Genomic DNA, 21858 nt, shown 5'->3' with positions numbered 1-21858 from the left:
TGCCAATTGTCAAAGTCTCACTCCAGCTGGTTAATGTCTGGTTTGGTTCTAGCCAAATTGAATGCGTCTGTATTGTGGGCGGACATGAGGATACGCTCTTAAGTTTTATTGGCGATTAGCAAGAAAAGATTGGTGGATTACCCCCACCTACTGGTACAGAGAATAGCTCAATGTTTCAGTGATTCTTGAGAATAGGGACAGGTCCTATGGATAAAGCACAAATTTTGAATAAAATATACACAAAATATAATTTTTTCAAATATCTGACTAAACTAACCTGGGTCATGTGAGCACAACAATGTATATTTTCATGGTGTTTGCTGAATATTTTTTTATTTTAAATATTGTAGTCGGTGGATGATGCCTGTAAAATCCCTTGTCCAGGAGCAAAACGCAATACATTATAATAGTTTAAAACAATTAAAGAAATACTAAAATTATATATTATAACAATTAAGTATAAGTAGTCAGATAAATAATTATAAAAGTATCAATAAATTGAATTAAAAATAATTTTTATATATTTTCCAACTCCATTGAAATTTGTCCCTAGTTTCTGTCAACACCGTCAGACATGAAAAGAATGTAAAAAAAAAAAAAAAAAAAAAAAAAAATCAGGCATTATTGGGGGCACCAGAACTTCTGAGGACCCCATGACGACTTCATTTCTCGTCCTTTGCTAGTTGGCTCTGGTTAGCTTATGTTATTCTTTAGTTTTTTCTTCTGTTTTATGCCTAAGTTGCTCGTCACAACCATAATGTGTCAACACCATAACTGACAATTTACAGACCTTTGAAAAAAGCTTAATTTTGGTAAACTGTAAAGATTTCATGGACCTGATGAGCTACAATATGGCTTCCTTCAGAATAACATCATATAAATTGAGGTACTTTGGCATTCCGTCAACTCCATCAGTGTTTCTGACTCTTTCAGTGAAATTGTTGTCAAATCTCTCTTAAATGTGCAATTAATTCGTTTTAATGTATTTTACATAAATTGCATTACTTCACATGAATCAAGTGTTTCATTTTACTCACTAGTTTGTCACCACCTTCAGTTCTGTGTCAACTCCGTCATGCACTGTCAACTCCATCAGATGGACTTTTTGTTGTTTTGTTTTAAATAATATTTCTTTTGTTTCTTGAGAAGCATATGTCTGTAAAATGAGTAAAAATATGGTATTTTAAAGATCATTTTATATTTATTTTTGTCAGATGGCCATGACAAAGTTCTAGGTCAGGTCGATTAAAAATTTAATTTTTTAAAAAATGTTGCAACTGGGAGCCTGCACCTTAGCATCTTTACATTTCAAAAACATTGTCATATTTGCATACATAAGGTTGAGAAATAATAAAAAAATATGGGAAAATTAAAACCGATTTTATCCCTATTCTCAAGAATCACTGGTTTATTTTACACGGTTAATATCTTTTGTTAATCGACTTTGTTTTCTTGTATTCCCTGTTGTATAATGAATGATTAAATTAAAAATGTTTCTTTATTTTTTCTAAATTCCCCCAATATTAACCCCCTTCTGTCTCATATCTCCAACATACTAAAATCATATTTTCAGATTCTTCACTAACATTTTCCCGTATTGTGCTTACTTATTGTAAATGGTGTATAATCTAGTCCAGTGTCAACAAATAGGTGGAATGTGGAGTTTCATATATTATCAACTTCCCAAAATAATGACCTATGTAAATTTTTTTTTTTGCCAAGTGATTTTTTTTCCCCGCCCAAATATATATATATTTTTTTCAATAAAAAGGGAGCATGATTTTGTGCAAAAAAAAAAAAAAAAGACTTTGCCACCACAAGCCATGCTGGATCCATGCTTTCATGTTCTATCAATTTACCACATGAATGTCGGAGTTGGAATGGTTATTTGAGCAACCGTTGCCTCCCTATTATTTTAAACCATCATTAACCCAAACCCACTGACTTGCATGCAAGCGTTTTGAGGGTGAAAGTTAAATCTTGAATCAGGATTTCTGTTTTTCTGACCTGTCCTTGTGGAGACGTCTACATAGACCCACTTAAGCATAATCAACCCTGCATTTTGTAATCTAGCTGACAGCTTCATGCTCTGGTGGTAACTCACTGTACTAATCCTATTACTTATTACTCATATAAGCTGAAGTTGATCCTGCTGTTGACAGTTTCCAAGTAGGAGCAAATTTAATGCAAATAGCATTTTCTTTCTGTTTTATGTTAAACATGCTTTTTGTATAAATGCATTTGCCCACCATGTATGGATGTAGGTAGTATTTTTTTCTGTCTGTGTAGCATAAGCAAACAAATTGCTCAATTTGTTATGGATGAATGGTCCACTGAAATTTGAAAGGTCTGCAGTTTCTGTTCTCTCTGTATTTTCACATTCTCCTTAAGCATTATGTCAAGGTGACTTGTTTTTAGCTTAAAAAAAGATGAACATGTTGTTTTAATGTTAAATCAGTTTTTAATGCTGCTTTTTATGACATAAAACCCAAATTTAGCACCCTTGTTTTTCTAGTAAATGGCAAATTGAGAAGGTCCAACCAGAACCAGGCTCCCTCTTAATGTTGCTAAGTTACTGGCTAAGGTCAAAACAAAAACAGGTTTCTTTGTGATTATTTGACATTTATTAAACGTAGCAGATGCAGCTATGATTGCTAGGGTCTCAGTTTCTATTTTTATCCAGGGTTTGGTACTATCTTAATGTTTTCTGTCAGATTTTGTTAATTGCACATCTTTTAGAGCTCCTGCTTGTTCAGTTGAGTTGAGTTGAGTTTTTTTTTTTTTTTTTTACTGTCTACGTTGTGATGTCCTCGGTTTCCTCGGTTCCCTGCCTTTCCGTTTCAACATCTGCTCCAGATTGTAATAGCACACCTGTATTGACTCAATAATCCTCCCATCCAGTGCTCATTTTCCCAGGTTGCTTTAATTTACTGTCACATCCTCTTTTCGCTCCTGCCTCACCATCTGCACTAGCTTTGTGGTGGCTCTGCCTTGTACTTTCTGAGCTTCCATTTGTTTAAGGGATTTTTTTCTCCCCCCTTCTTCCTTTGTCTGTGGCCTTCTTTTGAATTTAGGTCTTTTCACCTCATCAGTGTTGACATTTTGACTCCAAATAGCTCTTTATAGGTCTTGCAAATACGTTTTGTGTTGCCACGAGGCTAAGAAATTAAAGTAAGTCTATGGTGAAATGAAGGGCATCACTGAAAAAATGTTAAGTCATGTAAATGTGAACCTTTCTTTTTTTGTCAGAAAGGTGTTTAATGAATTTCTATTTTTTGTACCCCTTTAAAAAGTAAGATGAAATAGTGTTCAAACAGATTATAAGAATATAGTTAAGAAATTTGTAAATAACATGTTTGTACTGATATTTCCCAGCCGGCAGCCATCACTATGAAATTCATTTAATGGGGGAAAAAATCCTTCTTCATTCATTAATCTCATGCTGCACTATGCAGACTCTCTGTCTGCGTTAATTAAGATTCACTCACCTCAGAGTGCCAAACGTTTGAGATAGCCGACACGGCCAATATGCTGATTAATTCAGCAATAATTATCTGACTTGTACTGGGCACTCAAGACTGTTAATTATTGTTAAACTTTCCACCACAAATCATCAGAAGATCATTTTCATACTTGACTTCGTTCATCAACTACAAAGTAAAAACAAGATGATGAAGAGCGCATTAGTTTGCAGCTTCTTCTAGATACAAAATGTGGTTGTATCACATCAGACAAGCGTACTTTTGATACATGAAAGAATTGATATTTTATAAATGCACGTCAATTCTTCGCATTTAGAAGAATTAAATGTCACATTACATTTGCTGCAGTGCTGAAAAGTGATGCATTAAACATACACATGCATTGTAAGTATCAGTGAAACAGTAGCGTTAGCCAAACGGGCATACAACAGATTTATAACATTCGAAATCAACAGTATACCTGATTAACATAAGCCACACAGTTGCTTACAGTAACTGTATTTTACTTAATTTGTTTACAGTTTATTGGTATTGCTTTTAGATCCATTTCTGCAATTTAAATTCAAATTTTTTTTTTGTTCTCTTTTTCTTTCCTGTCACATACTGCATTATATGAGAACTACAAGATGCGTCACAGCACCAAAAGAAAGGTAAAGAAAAAAAATAGTGATAAATAAGTGAATATTTTTCTTTTTCAGCTTGGTTTTCGGTTTCGTTGGATTCTGCATGCTGAGTCACTCTGTTGGCTCAAAAGAAAGTGAGAATAGAATAGGCACTTTATAAAAGTGCCTTTTGTGAAAAGGGCATGTTGTGGAAATCAAACATTGGTAAAGATTATTCTGCATCTTTATACCAAAGTCAGTTTTGAAGTAGAACAACACCCGCGTGGATATCATCATAGAACCTGTCATTAGTTAGACTTCAACACAAGTCTGGAAAAGGAGCAACAAAATGGATTTTAAACGTCTGTGATTCGGCTCGCTAAGGGTTAAATCATCAAGCTCTATGAATTTTATTTTTTGAAAAATGCACTTTCACTTCGGAATAATGGACGGCATTGTGTTCGAAGATGTGTTTTGTCCATTTAAATGTGTGAATTAAAAGTGTGTGTTTATTTATTGGATTCACGGAGGAGCCACAATGGTGCTCATGGTTTACAGAGAGAGCAGAGGCATCCTCAATTCAAATGTAAATTTGGTGAACGGAGGCTTTTAAACATCTGTTTAGAAAAGAGGGAAATTCAGCTTTCCTCCAGTCGTGCGTGAAGACGCGATAACACAAAACTAGAGTAGAGAATTTAGAAATGTTTTATTTTAATCTTTTAGCCTTTCTATATTTTTTTATGTGAATATGCTTTTAACTTAACCCAAATGTATTGATTTAAAATCCTCACCTGCATTTTTGAAATTCCGCCCCGCAGTGGGAAAACAATTAAGGCAAGAGTCACTCCTTTACTTTACACATTTTTCAGCAAATTGTAGGAGATAAGGTTTACAGAAAAATGAGAGACAACATCTCTGGGAGGGCATAAATCTTTAATCAAACGACGGTGACGTGCCTTGCCTCCAGCACTCCTAGTGACAAGCTGCTGAGCAGATGCAGAGATCTCAGATCTTGCCCCCCCCACCACCCACCCTTCACTTTTTCCCTCCTGAAAAAAAAAAAGGAAGATAAATCCCCTTCTCTAGTACAAATGTGTCATGGGAGTAGCTCTGCGTGCACCGGAGCTGCTGTGTTTTTCGGGTTCCCTCCTCAGAAACTCCCACGGGGAATCAGCACTATTTCAGCATTTTTGAAAAGGGTAAGAAACAGGAGGCAGCCGAGCACACGCCTAATCTTTTTGCCTCCAGTTAAATATCTAAAAACAGTCCTGGTATAAACACGTAGACATGAGTCTGCTCATTAACGTTACACCAGATTGAGCACAAGTTGAAACGAAAGAATGTCGGTAGGAATGTAAGATTAGTGTAATAATTAATCCGCACACAATCTCTCTTTTTTTTTTACACTCTCTTTTTAATTGTAATAAATAATTTATGTTTATTGTGCTCATTGATAGCTCTTCTGGAGTGTCTGTTCTTTAAAGGTTTTACTTCAGGCATCTTGGCAGTTTATGGATTTTATGATAAGTGCTCCTCGCAAAACATGCATTACTGCTGTAGCAAAAGGAGGAAGTGGTTATTTATGAATGGAACCGATTAATGACAGCACAGAGATGGAAACTTTAGTGAGGTAACCATGCAGTGCATTAGACTGTGGACAGGGATTCATGTGTTATTACTGTAATAAGTGCACCAGCAAGTGCGATTTGTATTGCAGTTTCCACATAAAGTGTTTTAATGCACCGTATGCATTCATCTGCAGAAAATATTTTGGCTATAAACGCGGTATCTTAGTCACGGGTTTTAAATCAACAGAGTACAAAAAAAAATGATGAAATATCCACATTAAAATCATGACATTTCTCTAAAATGCACCTATTAATGTAAGTAACCAGATGAAAGGCTGTCTCCCACACAGTCATACAGTCAAACAACACAACACGTCATAATTTCTCTGTGGCATTAACAATGACTTCAAAGAGATTTTTGCTGTACTCCCTGTGAGTGTTTGCCTCCAAATTCATATGCATATGCACCCACAGGAGCAGGAACGGCATATGAAACACATGAAAAATAATAGGAAGAAGGGGGGGAAAAAAACAATAGACAAAGGCAGAAAAATAACAGACATTCACATGAGTGTGCTCACTTTACATTCACGTATACAGCTCTCTCAGCTAACAGGTTATTCTTCAAAAAACTGATACAAAGAAACCAAGATAGGCTGCGGCAGTGTCATGATGCAAAACTTCGTCCTTGTTAAGCTGTTCTCTCAAAAACAAAACAAAAACAGACAGACTGAGACAAAGGAAGGAAGATGGTTCAGCAGCAGCAGCAGCGAGACAAAATGGGAAGTCATTGAATGCTTTAACCTTAAAGTGAGAAATCTCTCTTTCGCACACTCTATCAGAGAGAAAAATGAGAGTATGTTTTGGGAAATGCTGATGAAGGCAGTGGAGATAAATGGAAAGCATTGGATGCAATTCATCACTCTGCATGACTAAATGGAGAATCAGATGTGAGACAGGGTTATATTTCAGTATATACTTATATGCACTTATAAGCTTTATTGTGTCTGTAGGTTGATTTTATTTTCTTCTTGATAGACACGGCACATGAGTAGCTTTATTGTGTTTGAATCGTAAAAATCTTTTTACAGATTTTAAACAGTCAATCTTTAGAGAGCTTCGAGGAAATGCCAACCAGATATAAATACAGTTTATTAAATTATTCATAACGTGAATGATAATGTGATATTTTTATTGTTCCCACTATTGACTGCGTGTACGTCTCTTGCAAAACATGGTCAAAGTGAGAACCGCAGTGGCGTCTTTAGGCCTGGCAGAGTTGTGCACTCTTCCAGATGGATCAGGTTTCAAAAACGATCCTGTCATGTCTCTGATGGACTGGCCACATGTCCAGGGCGTATTCTGCCTCTTGCCTAATGACCGCAATTAAAATCAGGCCTAGACGATGGATGGATTGATCTTATTATGCTAGTGCATGACTAAAGCAGATAGTAACTGGATCCAACCATACGTTTAGAGATTTTTTCTAAGTATCTATGACCCTTCTACCTTTATTTGTTGCATCACTTCTCTGATACATTTGGCGTACCTTTATTTTCTATAAACAACATCTAAGCCTCCCTGGTAAGGTCTATTCAGGAGTGCTGGAGAGGAGGATCTGCTGGATATACGAACCTCAGATTCAGGAAAGCAGGTTGGTTGTGCAACACTGGACCAGCTCTACACCCTTGGGCATCTGCTCAGGATGCCTTCTGGACACCTCTCTGGTGAGGAGTTCTAGGATTGTCCCACCAGTAGGAGACCCAGGACATGCTGGAGGGACTATGTTTCTCGGCTGACCTGGGAACGCCTTGGCGTTTCCCCAGAGGAGCTGGCCCAAATAGCTGGGGAGAGGGAAGTCTGTGTTTCCATGCCTAGGCTGTTGCTCTGGAGACCTGTCCTTGGATAAGCGGAAGACGATGAAGGGATAGAAAGGAAAATGTGATTAATACAATCTGGGTGTTATACGAGTGTATATTTTACATGTACAATTTTACAAAATCAAAATATGTTCTAAAAATAACTACACATCCAGACGAATCCATCTTGTATGGCTTTCTTTGTTTTTCTTTCCCATGTTTTTCATCCCAGAAAGTCCCCAGCTCAATACTTCTGTGCTTATCTGCATCTCTCACTTGCATAGAGCCATTGACAGAAATATTGCTACCAATTCCTTTGTGTACTCCTTTTTCCCTTCCACCCAGCTCTGGCTCACTGATTTAGTCCTCTTGTCTAAACAAAGCTAATCATTAAACCTCCGCAAACCCTGTCTATCATTCCCCATGTACTCCTGACTCACTGCTTTTGTGCTTAGCTGTCTTTATTTTCTAGACCGAGTCACTAATACAGCAAACGCTGCAATTAACTTTAGTTTTACTTCAGCTTTTCTATTGGCTTAGTGCTTTTCTGTTCAGTTGTGCCTCTTTCCTGAACAGAGACATTGAGCTATTCGCTGACATTAACTATTTGCTTTTTGTTTGGCTGTTTTCCACCCATAGAAGGTACTCCTGGCCCTTAGGGAGCTTCTGTGTTTTTAGCGTCATCTCTGTTGTCCCAAGCAAGTTGCTCTGAGCTGGTCCACATGGGAGTTTCTTCCTCTTAAAACCCAGTGGTTCTTCTTCACTGTCGACAGAATGCCTCTTTACGAGGAAGAGTCGCAGTAAAGATAACTAATTCTTATATAAAATGACACTTAACGATCAACAATAGGTTATCAGTTGTCTGCCCTGTAGTGTAATTTTGACAGAAGTTCTCCATCTCTCTCTTTGTCTCCATCTTTATCTCTATCTATGTGTATATATATCTATATAATCATCACCTTCCTGAAATAATGGCCTTTTTTTTGACAATCACTGAAGAAAAAAAATGATTTGATTATTTTAGGAAGGTGACAATTTCTAAGCATTTAGTCACTCAATATCTGAAATACTGCCAAACTGGTGGTGTGACCTTTCCTGTGGTAGTTTTCACTCTATCCTGTTTTTTTTAATTTATTTATTTTTAAGCAGTAATGAGGTACAGTAGCCAAACATGAAACTGCTCCTGCGCAAGTAACTCAACAGGTTGTTGCTAGGTAACCAGTGAGTGAGTGAGTTAGTTGATGTCACCAACCTTGCTTGAACATCTAAAGCCTTTCCTCTGCCTACATCTCCCAGAATGCAGTGTGGTTTGAAGTTCAATGAATATACTATATATTGAATATTCCATCAGATGTATTATATGTTGATATTAATCACGTCTATGTCAATATGCATTGGTATTGATTCATTGTTCAGCCCTAATGTATATAATTTCAGCTAATGTGGCTGTTTACATGTAGCAAGAAAAATTTAAACAAGCTCTAGGTGTTAATAAATGTAAATAAATTATAGAATTTAGCCTCTGCAATGCAGTGATATTTAATTATGAAGGTGTTGAATATTTTTACATCCCCTGTATCTTGCAAAATGTTGCAAAAGAAGGGCCTTTTTGCAAAACATTACCGCAGGTTAATTGGCATTTGCTTTTGGTTGGCCTAAATGTTTACCAGCTAATCTTGAAGCTATAGCGATGGGAGAGGATGGCATCAATCTCAGTAAAACTCGAACCAAGACGTAGTTTGCTGGCAGCTATAAACCAGAAAGCAAACACGCTGTGATTAGCCGAGAGGAGTTAAACAAACTCATCATCACTGCCGCACTCTATTCATACATGTTCCAGCTGCTGAATATCAGTGCTAGAACCGTTTTCATTACAGAGATTGCAGCGTTATTGGTTGTGAGACGTGAGAGCGTCTCTAATTAGTTTAACCACGAACATTATCGCCGCTGATCTATTCTGTGGAGATTCATTAATTTACTGTCTCTCAAAATTCACAGACTGTTTCCTCGGTCAGAATGCTCTTCCCTGCTTAAATGGTTGAGCTTTCTTGTCATTATTCATAATTTATACTTTTTATGGACAGACAGCTTTAGATGTTCATGATTTTTATATTTGCCAGGATTTGATTTTAGCTTTAGAGACTCTTATATGCCAGTGTTATAGATTTTGAAATGTAATCTCCAGGAAGAATCTTTTTTTATAACCATTTGTCGACTGAAAAGTGAATGTAAAATATGCTTATGAATTCAGGCTTCCAAACACTCCACCTTGCCTTCAAAAGTGACAAGACTCCATCTGCCACACCATCCACAGTTATGAAGTTTAAAGAAAATGACTAGCATTAATAGATTATCATCTACGCTTGTCAGTCTTCTGTGATGCAATCTAAGGGAAGATTTTCCTCTCATTTAGGTTATTCAGTGATTAAAATTTTAGGACATTTTGGGTCAGAATTTTTTTTTTTTTTTAATCAGACATTTGGAGACCGTGCATATAAAATATGACAAGCCAACCTCAGAAACTCTCTGGATTTTGAAAGTTCTTTGAAATAAATTCACAGGGTGAGATTTCATGGAGTTACAAAAGCCACTGAAACAGACAGGTTTTTTTTTTTCCTTTTTTGTCTTTTTTCACGACCCACACAGAGTACATGACAAGCATCCTCACACAAATGGCGCAGTCAGAGATTTATTTATTTATACTTTCTGAAAAATGCTTAAGCCAGAAGAGAACCACAAAGCTTTAGAGAATAAATCAGGAATATTTGTGGGATCAGATGTTTAGGGCTGCTCTGCCGCCAGTGAGGAGCTGCAGTGGCTCTTGGTTAGAACAAAGAGGCTGCCATGTTTAGTCTAGTTTTAAACAACAGCTGTCCAAACAAGGATTCATGATTATCTGTGATGTATCCGGCTACATGCGCTGACATGGAAACCTTCTGCCAAAGCAGTAATTTCACCAGGTAAGGCGGCTATGTTTCTTGAATGCAAGGGAAATAATTATATAGGAGTGCATTGCTGCAGATTTTTCTCTAGAAGTAAAATAATATCAACTGATGCTGCTTAAAGGAGGACAAGGTGGGAAGTATTGTGTAAAATTAACCTTTTTTTATTAGCTTTATGTCATGTTTTAATGTTATTCCCTCATCCAAAACATGTCTGGACTGATCTTTGATTCTTTCATGCATGCTAGAGGAATCCACAAATCTCCCTTGACAACCTATCAGGGTGCTTCAACGCTTGCCTAACAAAGCCCCGCCTATTTCTACTAAGCTCCTCCATGGAGCTGCAGGCTCCAAACGAACTTCTGTCTCACAGAGCACCTCTTCTCCTTCACCACTCAACTCCTCCAGACTAGCGGCTGCAACAGTTGGCAAACACCTGGTGAAACTACTATATGTCTGCTGAGCTTCTCATATGAACTACTGCTCAGTAGTTGTAAGCGGCAAAATGACGAGCAATGCGATGACATGTTGAAGGCAGTGTGTCAGAGTAGGAACTTCTTAATGTGACAGAGGCCCATTTTCAAGATGTCAAATTAGGAAGTATAATTTCTTTTAAATCCTGTCTGATATATACAGCATTTTTATAATGACTTAAGATGACATAGTTACTATATTGTGCTGTAAAATGACTCTATGTGCCTGGAAAGTGCATAATATTTCCCTCTTCAACAAATGCTCTATCCAAGGTAATTAATGAAGAAGTAATCCTGAATAAAAAATTCAACGGTATTATATGCCACCTTCTGGGTGTCGATGCTCTGATGAAGTGTGTTAGTAGTGCAGGAATATTTGACAGTGCGCCACCACTTGGCTCCTCTCCTTTGCTTGTTGCTACCAGAGCTAGTAGTTGGTAAGTTAGTTGACACAGAGATAGTAACTAAAGTGCTGAAGCAGCCAAGAAATTTATGATTAGTTCTGGAGTAACTGAAACAAATTATTTTTTATGTCAAGAGACCAAACATCATTTGGTATAGAACCCAAATGATGTTCACCTAAGCTGCAGGTGAAGTAACAAGCTGTTGGACTCGCCAGTGGGTGGTGGTAGACTTCACTTCTTTCATTACTGCTTTGGGTTTTATTAGATATTTACTGCAGCCTCAGGATATATCAAAGCAAACCCATTACTTTTTTCTCCTAGACAGAAGGATGTTGACCACCAGCCAGGCTGGATTCAAACGTGCTGCTATGGATGTGGTCATTAAAAAGAAACAAGTTTCTTACTTACAATAATTGTTGCTAACATGTTGGCTATTTAAATTCATTGCAACACTACATTTGTTGTTTTTCCACATTTTCTTCGTAAACATTTTTATCCTTGCAACTTGTTAAAGGCAACTAACAGAATTTAGATTTTTTTTTGTCATTAAACCAAATGATTTTGACAACATAAAATGTTTAGAAATTTTGCCTCATTTCCTATTTCTGACTATTGGTGACACAATGTTATTCACTTATGTTACTCTCATAACTGAAAATATATGTTTGATTCTCCATGGACTTTTATTTCTATACGGATTGTACAAAATATCACTTGCAACACATACTTGACACAGCAGGTTTTTGAAGTTTTTGTTGAAGCAGATAAAGTATGACAAAATTCAAAATTGCATGTCTGGTATTACACAGTCAATGTGCTATTCATTTTCGTAAAAAGATTTCACCTTCTAACTTTTCAGTTTTTATGGTATTGCTTCTCTGCTTTTCTTTCTTTTTTTTTTTTAGCTTCTAAACAACATATTTTAGGTCTTTTCACAACTGGTAGTCCAGTAGACTTGTTTCAATTGGGGACCAAAATTGCAACATTTATTGCACTTTGAGCTGCTGCGGTTCACTTCAACACTGCACTGTGGCAAATGATCCAAACTTCAGTAAAACTAAAGAAAATTACACAAAAACCTCTAAAGATCCCAAGCACAACTTCGCAAAATGTAAACAGTGGAGTGGTGTCAGATTTTAGAGGCTGTAGGATTTGTCTTTTGTGGTAAACGATCAGGAGGCAGTTCTCCCACTAGTGCTAGACTTGTTTGTTTTAGTTGTATTTATGAGAATGCCCTGCACTACAGTCCGCTTCCTGCCTTTGGAGAAGTCTCCAGTCTGCTTGACATTTGCATTCGAACCACACCAGAGTTCAACTAAACCGGACTAAACAGGGCTGGTATGAATCCACCCTACATGATCGGTTCACTTTGATTTCAGAATTATCCTTTAGTTTTAGCTTGCGCTGTTCGGCTTATCTCTACAGAAGTTCCTGAACACATTTCTTTCTTTCTATATTGCTTCTAATTTTTGGTGCTTCTGCTTCACTTCAGCTCTTTCAGCACCTTTCAACTCCCACAACCAGCTGACGGCATTCACACTAGCTTTTACATGGAGAGATTAGTACACATCATGTAAAACAACAACAGACCGAACTTAAAACCCTGACCTAGGGGAAAACCCGAGTAAATTAATTCTGGTCTGAGCATCCTGTTAGCATTTGTCATCACTCCCTGACTCTTAAGAATGTGGCAGGATTTAACTGAGAAGTGGGAGTCAGACTCCTATAAGGGGATTTATACAACCTTTAGAGCTGTAGGTTTGCCACCGCTTTTCATCCCAGGAGCACTCCGGCTCATCCAGCTTAATCAGTGACCTACGCAAACACCAAACGGAGTCTATTTCTCTTTGGAATTTTCCAATTACTATGTATTCCGTATATCCCGTCTGCTCAGGGACTGTGACTCTGTGGCTGTGTGCATATCTGACTAAGCTAATAACCTACATTCACTGCTTGGAAAAATCGAGGAGGATGGGGGGAAAAAAAAGAAAGGCGAAACATTCAGCACTCAAGATCCAATGCATTATGAAAAGGTAAGCCTAGGGTTGTCTTCCTTTGAATGTTTGGCCCTCCCTCTATGAATTATGAACCATAATCACCACAGGCTCCCTGGAGGCCTGCAGATGGATTGGGGGCAAAGTAGACCATCTCAGCCAGAAGTGTCTAAGGCCGTCTGGGATAGGTGGGGGGAGTTGGGAGGGATTCACTTGTTTGCGTAAGTGCTGCTCGTCTCCCCTGGCTTCTATGCACCAGGTTGGTCTCAGGTTAGAAAAGTGGACTAAATATGCTTGGCGGGTGGGGGGAGGATCAGATTGGGAACAGGTGTGAGTTTTAGATCCTGACCTTATGTGGTAAAGACTCTTTTCAAAGTAATGGCGAGAAATTGGGGGGGAAGGGAGCAATTACACAGAGTGTCATGCAAAGGGGTCTAAATGGCTCGGCCACCAGAGTGCCTATTATGTGGGTCTGTTCTAGGTCAGGAATTAATGTCTGGCAAGGGTGGAAGGACAGGGAGCCAACTTCACTTATGCCCCTTGATGATTTAATTGCTAATCAGCTGATTGCACTTGGAATAAGAAATTATCTCTCTGGAATGTAATCATTTTTGTGAACGCGGTAGCAGCCAAACAAAGAAATCATCTATTGTGATTCAGCGAGCCTCTACTGGGGCTCTTTGACGGCCCTGATCGCACAAGTTAACTCGACAGGCTGATATGAATTTGCTCTAAAGCAGCTTCGCTCTCTCTGCTCAACACTTGGAATCGTATATCCTTTCCTTTGAGGGTCACTTCTGTTTTCTCAAATATTTTCCCCATGGCCACAAAAGTCAAGAATATGACCTCGCTTTCATAAAGATGATACAGCCTGTATTGTTTTTTTGTTTTTTGTTTTTTTGCTCCGAGTAACAAGAGACAGAGTTGAAACTTTCCTTTGCTATCTTTATAACTTCAAAATGTAATGTTGCCACCTAACACAGACAAATGTAACTTTCTCTTTATAGGACACAGTAATATGATTACCACAGGTGCCATATGGCCATGTTACAATGTTAGCCCTCTGTTTTACACTCAGAGGGTCAGATCAGTGTCTGTTGCAGCTCTGAGAAACACAAACGTTGTCCCTTAGTAATGGTGCAGTTTGAGTAGACACCAAACGGCCAATACTTGGTTAAGAAAATACATTGACAGATAGGAAAATGCACCAAATGTAGGTCTGAAAAAAGATTTCAGGAAACAGAAATGACCATAAGATTTGGATAATTTCATGACTCTTTTTTTAACTTGTTTTCTTCGTATTCACTGTTAAATACATGGTATCATTTTAATAGCACAATCTAGTAACCATTACATTCAGTTTTTATGCAAACACTATATATATGACTTAAAAGAAATTGACTTCATAATATGATGTATTGAAATTGGGCCTCTGTCTCTTTAAGAAACTGACGCTTTCCAGCATTCAGGAAGTTATCGCTATTATTCCTTTAACGTTTCACCAGCATATAATGTAGCTTGTATAATGAGCTCGGGAGATGCGCAGTTCCACAAGGTGTTTGCTAATTGCTGATAGCTAGTATGAAGGAGCTGTGCCTTGAAAGCTGTATTTTGCACAGCTGAATGGTTGCCACTGGAGATTACGTAATTTCTTAAACATGCATGAAAGAATCAAGGCAACACTCCAGGTTTTTGTTTGGCGAGGAAATGACATGTAAAGTTTATAAAAGTCAATTTTATGTAATACTTGCCCTTTAAACATTTGGCTTCAGTATTTCTTAGTCAAGTCATAGAATCAAAACAGTTTGCTTACACCTGAGAGAAGATCATGTTTTTTAATGTATTATAAATAGAGTAGTTGACCTTTTTCTCAAAAATAAATTGAAGAAAAGACTTTTGTTTGCAGCTGTTTGGCTTGTGACGTTTAGTTAAATGCTATTTGTGATGTCACCTCTAGAGGTCATCAAAACCTTCATGTAGCTCCTTTAACTTCTGTCACAGTAAAAGTAAATTTCTCCTGTCACAGTAAACCTAGTGTCTAATTGTTGAGATGAACCTAGCTCACTGTAAGGGGTGCCGACATAAATGTTAACTCCGTCCAGTTTTGTGGCCAGCAGCTAAGAGAACTGACCTGACCGACTAAATGGACCAAATTTAAATGCTGGACTTTTCAAATATTTGAATGTGATGTTAAGCTTGTGCGACTACATTGCACAGACTTAACCTCTCACAAACACACATTTTTTAGCAAAAGTTTCCAGAACACTGCGTTTCTGTTAAGACACCTGGATATTTCTTTTGTAGCTACACCAAATGCTCTCGCTCTGATAAAAAAAAAGCTCACCCAAACAGTGAGTCATTCGCACAATTTATTTCCCCATTTAAGAAAAATATATTGATTAGTGTTGCTGTGCTGTGACCCTGACCTTTAACTAACCTTTTAGACATTGTGTGTATCCTTGGAGTCTCATGTGGGCTGCCACTGTTTATCTGATTTATCTTGGAAATAACTTTTTTTTTGTAAGGTTTAAGGGTAAGTTTTTCCTGCCCTGCTGTTTACAGGAGTCATTGTACAATTATTATTATTTTTTGTTGTTGGATGGTTCTGAAAAGTATAATTTTTGTTACATTTTGCCCTCTTTGGTGAGGCTGTCTTTATATAAATGTAGTGTGTGTGTGTATATATATATATATATATATATATATATATATATATATATATATATACATAAACAAACGCACTCTTATCTCTTTTTTTTTCAAGCAGCAACTTGCTTCCTGCCTTACATTTAAAGCAAACATATTCCTTCTTTTTTCTTTGTGTGTGCTCATGTATATGACATGGTTGATAAATGAGAAACCGTGGCGCTGCCGTTTTGTTTCATGACATGTTCCACTGAAAAGCGAAGATCCATCCTGCAGAGAAACAAAGTGGCTTGAGAAAGCCGTTTCAGACATCGGTGGTGGTGCTGCCATGACAAAGTAAATAAAGCGATATCATCCATGAGTCGGTGTGCAGATCCGGAGATAATAAACCAGTCAAAAACTATTGCTTCACCGCAACAATGTCCCGGCTTTTACAGGGCTGCCTCAGCAGAAGCCCTCTAAGCTGTACATTATTGATGGGGCTTAAATTGAATGTCTCTTTGTTCCGCCATCGATGGACACCAGGCGTGTGTCAGCTCCACGCAGAGGGTAGCATTGAGTGCTGCGGGGGGTGGGGAGGAGGGAAGGGCACGGGGTGCATGACTCACCCCATCCCATCATGCAGCAGGGGATTCATCCATCACATTAAGAGGTGCCACATCAATCATTAACAAGGAGTCGTCCGTTGAAAGGATGACGGACAGCTCGACAAATAAGTTGAGATGAAGCGGGACGAAGCGACGCAGGCCTTTTTCCACTTTTAAGGCAGTTCATTCGCAGACGCAGCCGTAGCGCATCTAAATGCAACCAGTACAATGGTTCCGGGGAGAAATTTGCTGTAATTCTAAAAAGGAGCTAAATAATAACGGATAATGCGCTCGCGGTTGGAGAGCTTTAACCTCGACTGAACTCGAATCACAGAGTGAATCGGCTGATGCTTTTAGGAGAAACTGAAGTGCTCAGACACGAGCTTCTCTTAATGCTTTTCTCCTGGGTGGTCAGTCACTCTCAGATTCCTGTGTGCTTTTTTATTTTTTTTTTTTGTTTTGTTTTGTTTTTGCTTTTTCCCAACTAACCAAGTATAATAATCCAGCAGTCTTGGAAGCCTTGGAGAAGATTGTAGCCACGGAGGCGTTATCTGCTAATGCGGAACAGGATTGTTTAGCCCTTTGAGGGTTTTTTTAAAAAATGTTTTTGGTGTCTCTTTATTGTGATGGAAGTTTGCACAGAAACCCAAAACCTTCAACTCTGTTTGCCGTCAGTCATCAAAAAGCACTTATTTAGAATTTTATCTGATAAGTTCACTTTCCTACTGAAGAGATGACGGTACTGAATGTGTTAAATGACAAAAGCTGCTTTGAAGCTTTAGTCAGCTTAAGCCAACAACTTAAGGTGTTTTGGGAATATTTAGCCCTTACATGGTGTGAAACCATTTTGGTTATTTCAGGATGTGGAAGTTAAACATTGTAGTAATCTTGGATTTTGTCCTGGTTGGTGGTCAGGTCACAGCTTATGCTTGTATAAGAGTCTGACAGCATGCTAACCTGGAGTAAAAACACATTTTTAGAGTGCAATGGCATGCATAGATAATGTAATATGACAAAAAAAAAGAATAGAATGTAAAACGATAATTTTTATTTGAAACTATTGCTAATCATTGCTAAAATATTGATTACTGCAGCTTTCATATTGCTTTCTTTTTTTTTAGAACTTTAGTGATCATTTCAAAGTGTTTAATGGGTGAAATACTTAATTGGTTAACACAAGTTTAATCAGCTGATATTAGCTGATTAGTCAGGCTATCTGCTTTGATAGCTAGCATGCAGTCCGCTGCTTAGCAGACATGCAGCTTGTAAGTTACAAAACTGTTACCTCAGAGAAATGGGTTTCACTCCAGTAATTTACATGTCATGACTGTCCATGCTTTTGCAGCTGAAGATATTCTCAAATAGCCAAATTTGTTTTTAGAAGACGGTACAAGTTAAGAAAATAAAGCATCCTTATATTAGCTATCTGACTAGATGTGTTCAGCAGGAGCTGTATGGTAGAAAAGTTTTAAAACCTTTACATTATCCTTAAGACTTTGAGGTTCATTTTCAGGTCCTTTTGAACTTGTCATTTCTGACCGTATGTTTAGTCTAGTTTGTCCCCTTACATTTACATTACTTTGCAATTAATAGCCCCTCACCCCTCTGATCTCTCCAGCATTGACTCTCAACTATCAAACATAAAGCTTGTTGTCCAAAACCAATAACAAAAACGTATGAAAAGCCAGACAAAGGGGGGTTTGTTAATCAACTGTGTGCCGGGCGGTCAGACACTGTAAAATAGGAATTCAAACACAAAGATTACCTTTTTCATTTACAGTTTTTTTTTTCATGACGTCAACCAGTATATTTTGCAAAAAAAAGAAAATGACAATTTTCTCATAACATTATGGTTTTTATATTTCTTTGTTTCTGCTTCTTCCAGGTTTTATCAGGGCTCGTTACATTTTACCTCAGTACTTCAATCCATGTTCTCCAATGGCTCATATATATACTGTATTTTTTTTAGTCATTTTCAGACTCTTCTGTTTCTATGCCTATTCTGGTCCTTCAAGTTCATGCATTCTTGTTCAGACTGATTTGTAAATCTGCTTCCATTCTGAGATTGGGTTCTAGTGTGTGTGAGAGAATGCGTCAATGACGGGTATTAACTTAAAATGCTTTGTGAAGTTCGGTCCATTCACTTGCACTAGCTTACTGGAAATTAGACATGAACACATAGACGCCTCATGGAGCGGGTTGGCCAGTTGCTGTGATACGTCACAGCATCCGCCATATTGAATGTGGCTTATCTGTCTATTAGTTAATACAAGTAAATGGACCGAACTTCGCAAAGTGCCATTTTACAAAGTATTTTAAGTTAAGACCTGTAATTGACACATTTTCTCAAACACTAATATATTTGGTAATCAAAGAAAGCACTAAAGACAGAGTTTCTAACTTTTGATGTGATTAATTGTTTAGGGATTTCTGAATAAAGAGCACAATGTTTTTATTTGATAGAAATGATTCTGAAATAGTTTTTATATTAACATTGATGAACAGACACACACTTTTACAGTGTTTTATTCAAGAATATATTTACATTATTCCATAAATCAGTGTATGGAATAATGTATATTTAATGTTTCAAGATATGAAGAAAAAAAATTAATTTCCTGCTTTTTGACCTTTTATTGGAAAGACAAACTTTGATAAATCAGTTATTGTAAAACATTAGCTACTTTTTTCAGAAATTTTTTTACAGTATATGTCAACTCTGCTACAGACGGCATAGAGAGAGTGAAAATATTCTAACAGAGTAAATTATTTTCATTACATAAGCTGTCTTAGTGCACTAATACTTCAGATTGAAATATTTCTCTTAAAATACACAAAACGTGTAGGTAATAAGGTTCTGGTGACTGGAAAGTACACATGGCTACATGTCCATCTTAGCAGATAAAAGCTAGATTAGGTAAGATATTTTAGCTAGTTTGCTAATAAGTACTACAGTAAATATCACTGATATTTATTTTAGTATTACACAGAGGTGGGAAGAATACTCAAAATATAGTTCAATTACAACTGAACTATATGAGAACTACGTACTCATAGTTCGTAGTTTTATTGACACCTAATGTGTCAATAAAAAATAAAGGAGAATTAAGGGACTCTCCAGGAAGGGCACTCTCTAGTATCTCCTCCAAGGACTCCAAAGAGGATGGGTAATCTGAACTGTTGTTCAGCCCATAAGCTCAAACAACAGTCAGGACCCATCCCCCCACCCGTAGACAGAGGGAGGCTACCCTCTCATTCACCGGGGTAAACCCCAACGTACAGGCACCGAGATGGGGGGCAACAAGTATGCCCACTCCTGCCCAGCACCTCTCACCTCTCAGAGCAATCTTCCCCAGCCGGGAAGGCTCAAAGATAAGCATCAAAAATATCATACTGGGAGTCGGTGCACTTGTCCTGAGAACTACTTTTTTCAAACTTGATACCAGGAAGTACGCTGCCACAAACTTTTCTCACTCTTGTAGTAATCAAATGTCCAACGCCAAAACCCAGGGGAAAAAACATGGTGACTAAAATCTGTTCCATACTAAAAATCCTTGCAAAACACAGTTTAAGGGTCAAAGAGTCGTTTGTATAATACCTGATGTTTTGAGAGGCAAGCATTCATAACCTCAGACATTCTTTGATCTATGACATAGATCTGAGGTCATAACTACAATGAGCTCACTGTAGTTCTGGGGGAATGTCTTGCTTCTAATCATTGCTATGGAAATGGTCAGATCAGTTCTACTTCATCCCTACTGACCGCCAGAGGGCGGTGCTGAAAGCACTGAATGTTCCCTTCGCACATGCGTCGTTCGATCTATAATATCAACAGAGTCACACCTGTGACATATTGGATGATCAATCAGAGGCTATATAATGACGTCATCCGAGGCTCTGTTCCTCTTCTCGCGTGCGTTTCGCTTTGTATGGCATCGGCCTTTTGGATTTCTGGATCTTTTCGCCGTGGTTGAACATCCAACTGCCTGTTGGCCGGAGTTGCGGTGAATCGCCCTCCTTAATTGGTGACGGTAGCGTCTCACCCCCTCTCCCAATTTTTGCTGACCTTATAAGCACATTCTTATTACTTTGACTGGTGATGGGAACCGTTTGCCCCCTCTCCCAGTTTTCCTTACTCCTTGTAACCAATCACTGAGATTGGCGCGTTTTCAGCCTACGTCAGGGGAAGCTGGTGATGGTTCTGAGTTGCTGTGCCCAGTGAGATGCTATAAGATGCTCCCCATCGCCTCTTGTGTTATGGGGGTCCTAGATTAGGTTGTCCTCTGTCCAAACAGCGTCTCTCCTATTTTGAATGTCATCTGCCAAGCCTTCACTGCAGGGCGCCAGCCCAGCCAGTCGACATGAAGGCTCACTCTACCAGGAGTGTTTCCACTTCCTGGGCAGCCTTGAGAGGAGTTCCACTGGAAGCTATATGTGCTACCGTGTCATGGGCTTCTCCGAGCACGTTCACTAGATTTTACAATGTAAATGTGGCCTCCTCTCATCTTCTAGACCAGGTACTTTTACAAGAGTCCTCTGGGCCTCCTCAGTGAGGTTTGTGCTCAGGATTCCTTGTGATACCGCTGGTATTCATTCAGTGCTTTCAGCACCGCCCTCTGGCGGTCAGTAGGGATGAAATAGAATGAAAGTTACGTATGTAACTACGGTTCTATGAATCCCAGATGACCGCCAGAGATTCTCTGTCACTCAGAATCCTTGCATTTCGTGAGAAGATTCTGTAGGAACAGATCCTCGGATGACGTCATGCTATATAGCCTCTGATTGATCATCCGATATGTTACAGGTGTGACTCTGTTGATATTATTGCTCGAACGGTACATGCGTGAAGGGAACATTCAGTGCTTTCAGCACCGCCCTCTGGTGGTCAGTAGGGATTCATAGAACCGTAGTTAAATACGTAACTTTCGTTCTGCATTATGGAGAGCCATTTGCGCCAAAATTAACTAAATAAATAAATGGGTTAAATAAATAAAAAATGAGTAAAATAAATCAAAAAATGAAGTAAATGAGTGAAATAAATAAAAAATTTGTTAAATAAATAATTTAGCTTTTTCATTAAACCAATTTTTAATTTATTTATTTTTCATATTATCAATTTCCCAATTTCCCAATGAAAGTGGGAAATAGAAAATCGGGTTAATGGAAAAAGGAAATGGAAAAACGGTTAAATTAAAAAATAGATTAATGAAAAATGGGTAAATGGATAAAGGGATAAATGACAAATGGACAAATGAAAAATAGATTAATGAAAAATGGGTAAATGGATAAAGGGATAAATGA

At 38.0% G+C, this 21858-nt stretch overlaps 1 long non-coding RNA gene across 1 annotated transcript in view; it reads left to right on the top strand.

Moving 5' to 3' along the window:
• Positions 1 to 21858, top strand: part of LOC103139667 (uncharacterized) — a 43362-nt gene that overhangs the window by 646 nt on the left and 20858 nt on the right. The gene's annotated exons all lie outside the window — the stretch shown is intronic.

Source organism: Poecilia formosa, unplaced genomic scaffold, assembly GCF_000485575.1.
Source record: "Poecilia formosa unplaced genomic scaffold, Poecilia_formosa-5.1.2 Scaffold63, whole genome shotgun sequence".
Lineage (NCBI taxonomy): Eukaryota > Metazoa > Chordata > Actinopteri > Cyprinodontiformes > Poeciliidae > Poecilia > Poecilia formosa.
This window is presented reverse-complemented; position numbering and strand designations above follow the sequence as displayed.